The sequence below is a fragment of the Myotis lucifugus genome, unplaced genomic scaffold, assembly GCF_000147115.1.
Source record: "Myotis lucifugus unplaced genomic scaffold, Myoluc2.0 scaffold_464, whole genome shotgun sequence".
NCBI lineage: Eukaryota > Metazoa > Chordata > Mammalia > Chiroptera > Vespertilionidae > Myotis > Myotis lucifugus.
Genome location: NW_005871512.1, coordinates 734,627 through 738,639, shown reverse-complemented (window position 1 = coordinate 738,639; position 4,013 = coordinate 734,627). Strand labels below are relative to the sequence as shown.

Sequence of the window (4,013 nt, the reverse complement as noted above, 5' to 3'; positions counted from 1 at the left end):
TGTGTTTTTGGACTGGTGGGTCCTAAAGAAAAAACATTGCCCTTATGCCAGGCCAGGCCCCACAGGGCCAGCCCAGAAGCACACACACTCCCTGCTCCCCTGCCCAGGCCACTCCCACCGCCAGCAGGTCCTCCCTGAGCGGAGAGGCACGGCAGGCTCGTTGGGAAGGCGATCCCGTGACCTTAGACCAGCCATCAGAACCTCTCCGAGCCTCAGTTTCCTCATCTGTAACCTGGGTGTGGGGCGTGACTGGATACGAGTCCTTGTGTGGGGTGGTGCTTTTTACTTCTCGAAGCATTTTCAGAGACCTGAGCTTGCTTGATTCCCAGTCCAACCTGTGGGGCAAAGGAGGAGCGTAGCAACCCCATTTCATGGATGTGGAAACTGAGGCCCGCTGGGAGATGTGACTCAGTAGTCAGTCAGCCCCAGGACAGAGCCTGGGCCCCAAGCCCGTGGTGAGCCCCCTCCTGGGAGGGGACACCCCGTTTCTCCTGCTGGGCCGGGGCGGGTGATACTCACGTCTCCGGGCGTTGACAGCCTCCTTTGGGTCACTTTGGTTTCCAGGGCTAAGAAGTACGGGCCTGTGGTGCGGGTCAATGTCTTCCACAAAACCTCGGTCATCGTCACGAGCCCCGAGTCGGTCAAGGTAGGAAACAGAGTGGTTTCCATGGGGATGGGCCTCCCCTGCCCGAGGTTGGGTGTGTGAAACTTGGCCCTGGGGACGACGGGAGAAACGTTCCAGAGGCACACATATTGGGGCTGGTTTCCCGAGGACCCAAAGGGAATGGCTTCTTTCTGATCACCCACGTTGGCGGGCTCCTAAGGGCAGAGCTGTGTGACGGGGGCAGGGAGGGGGACTTTGCTGTGGGACCCGTTTGGCGCACACACGTTCGGTTAGTTCACCTCTCAGCCTCAGTGCCTTCGTTGGTGAGGCGAGAAGATAACTAACCTCTCTCTCAGGGCTGTGATGCAAATTAAATATTGATCGATTATTAGCAAATAAGGGTCAAAGGATACTTAACCGTGTTTGCCATGGGCCGTGTGCTTTTCTATGCACTTCCCAGTTATTACCCCATTAGATCTCACAGGGGTAGGACCCTTATTAGTCCCCGTTTTAGAGACGGGGAGATGGACACAGGGGCATTAAGGGGTCTGTAATGTGTGTGGATGGTGTCTGCTCTGCAGGTATTTAGAAAGAGTGGCCATCAGACCATCCACTTGGGAGTTAGCAGAACTGGGCTCAAATCTGGGCTCTGCCACCAGATGGCTCTGGGACCCGGACCTGTGACTGTATCGGTCTGGGCCTCCGTTTCCTTGTCTATAACATAGGGATGCTGCCTTTCTTACGGGGGTTGTGAGAATGGGACTGACACGGTGTCTATGAGTTATCTAGCCCAGGCCTGGCCCACAGCAATTGCTCAATAAGTGGTGGTGCTGTTACACACGCAGGTGATATGTGGGGTGATTCATTGCATGGAGGGTGGCTGGTGGCACAAAGAGGGATAAAAACAACTTAGGGTGCAGATCAGGAGACAAGCTGAACTGTTATAGTGCCTCTAGCAAGATGATAAAAATAACTTATAAAATACATTTTTATTAATTTCAGAGAGGTAGGGAGAGGGAGAGAGAGAATCATTGATCGGCTGCCTCCTGCATGCCCCACACTGGGGATCGAGCCCACAACCCAGACATGTGCCCTGACCGGGAATTGAACCATGATCTCTTGGTTCACAGGTCAATGTTCAACCACTGAGCCACACTGGATGGGCAAAAATAACTTTATTTTAAAAAGTTTAATTTCAAATACAGACATAGTTTAAGACATTTAAAAGCATGCTACCAAAAGCCATGCACAAAAACCTTCATGATGCTCAATGAGAAAAGAAGTTGAAAGATATATATCAATATGATGAAATACATTGGTAAACAGTCAAGTGTTAAACCAACCCTGAAATCCTGGTCATGATACAATTTGCCCCTGGATACATGGATACAATTTGCTCATCTTTCATTAAGAATTTTTGTTTCTATCTTTATTCTTTTCTTATAAGATCTTTGTCTGGTTTTGGTATCAGTTTAATCGGACAATCCCCTGGCCTCCCCTACCCCCCAGTGTCTTATGTCCATTGGTTATGCTCATATGCATGCATACAAGTCCTTTGGTTGATCTCTTACCCCCCGCCTCCTCCTGCCCCCCAACCCTCCCGGCCTTCCCGCTATAGTTTGACAGTCTGTTCTAAGGCAGCTCTGCCTCTGTATCTATTTTTGTTCATACGTTTATAATGGTCTTTATTATCCATGAATGAGTGAGATCATGTGGTATTTTTCCTTCATTGACTGGCTTATTTCACTTAGCATAATGCTCTCCAGTTCCATCCATGCTGTTGCAAATGGTAAGAATTCCTTCTTTTTTACAGCAGCATAGTATTCCATCGTGTAGATGTACCACAGTTTTCTAATCCATTCATCTACTGATGGGCACTTAGGCTGTTTCCAGATCTTAGCTATGGTGAATTGTGCTGATATGAACATAGGGGTGCATATATCAGCTCATCTTTCATTAAGAATTTTTGTTTCTATCTTTATTCTTTTCTTATAAGATCTTTGTCTGGTTTTGGTACAGTTTAATCAGTCTCATAAGATGAGTTAGGGAAAGTTCCCTTTCCACTTTCTGAAAGAGCTGGTATGAGAGTGGTGTTAATTTTTCCTTTAATGTTGGATAGAATTCACTGGTGAAGCCATTGGGCCTGGCATTTTTTTGGAGAAGTGTTATTTTATCTTAATTATACATTCAATTTCTTTAATTGCTATATGACCATCCAGATTTCCTATTTTTTTCTTAGTTTGGTGTCTTTCAAGGAATTGGTCTATTTCTTGTAAATTGTTGAAACTATTGGTATAAAGTTGTCCACAATATTTATTTACCTTTTTTGTTGTTGTTAATTCTCACCTGAGGATATTTTTTCCCATTGATTTTCAGAGAGAGTGGAAGGGGGAGAGAGACAGACAGAAACAGCAATGTGAGAGAGACACATTGATTGGTTGCCTCCTGCATGCACCCCGACCAGGGCCGGGGACCTGGAACCAAGGTCTGTGCCCTTGACTGGAATCGAACCCCAGACCCTTCTGTCCGCGGGCTGATGCTCTATCCACTGAGCCAAACCGGCTGGGGCTACTTATTATCTTTTTAATGTTTACCAGATCTGTGTGATATTCACTTTCCCCCCCCCCCGGGAGCAAATCTCACAGCAACCAGCACCCCCTGGGCTGATGTGCAGCAGGGATGTCGCCTCCCGATTCCCAGCACCCCAGAATAAAGCTCAGCGCCCCCAGGGCAGGCCCCTCCAGCCCCCCCACTCCCACCCTCTGCGGATGCACCACTGACCCTGCTTCCCCTGCCTGGACCACGGTCACCTCTCCCCTCGCCCAAAGCCAATCAGCTGGATCCGAAGCCTAGGGCCATTTGCCGTGTGGTGTGTGTGATCTGGGGCCAGTTCTAACTCTCAGGTTCCGTCATCTCTATGTAAATGAGCACAGCAGTACCACCCACGTCCTAGGGTTGACTGGGCACTGAGGGATCTCCAGGTGCTGATGTGCCCCTGGCATTGACGGAGCACCTGCTGGGTGCCGGGCACCATTCTCACCCCTGTCGTGTGGAACCAATTTATTCTTCAAGCGGCCCTACCAGGCAGGCGCTCTCTTTCCCCCCATCTTGTAAGATGAGGAAACAGGGCCAGCGGAGGAGAATAGCTTGCCCAGGGTCATGGGGTTGTTAGCAAAGGGAGGCGTGAGGAGGTTGAGCCCATATTCAAATTCAAGCCACTGACCCCGAGCTGGGCTGCACTGCCCTTGTAACAAAGAAAGGAACGCTTAACCATTTGAACAGCATGGATGGACCTGGGGAGCATGATGCTAAGCGAAATGAGCCGGTCGGAAGAAAGATAAATATCACATGATCTCACTCACATGTGGGATATAATGATCAACATAAACTGATGAACTAAAATAGATCC

The 4,013-nt window shown here is 49.0% G+C and overlaps 1 protein-coding gene across 1 annotated transcript in view; it reads left to right on the top strand.

Moving 5' to 3' along the window:
* Nucleotides 1–6: 6 nt before the first annotated feature.
* The window catches only part of LOC102442827 (cholesterol 24-hydroxylase), a 19,415-nt gene continuing 15,408 nt past the window's right edge, over nt 7–4,013 (top strand). The window contains exons 1-2 of the mRNA XM_006103114.1: nt 7–15; nt 565–646. The gene's annotated coding sequence lies outside the window, so the exon portion shown is untranslated. The remainder of the gene's footprint in view (nt 16–564; nt 647–4,013) is intronic.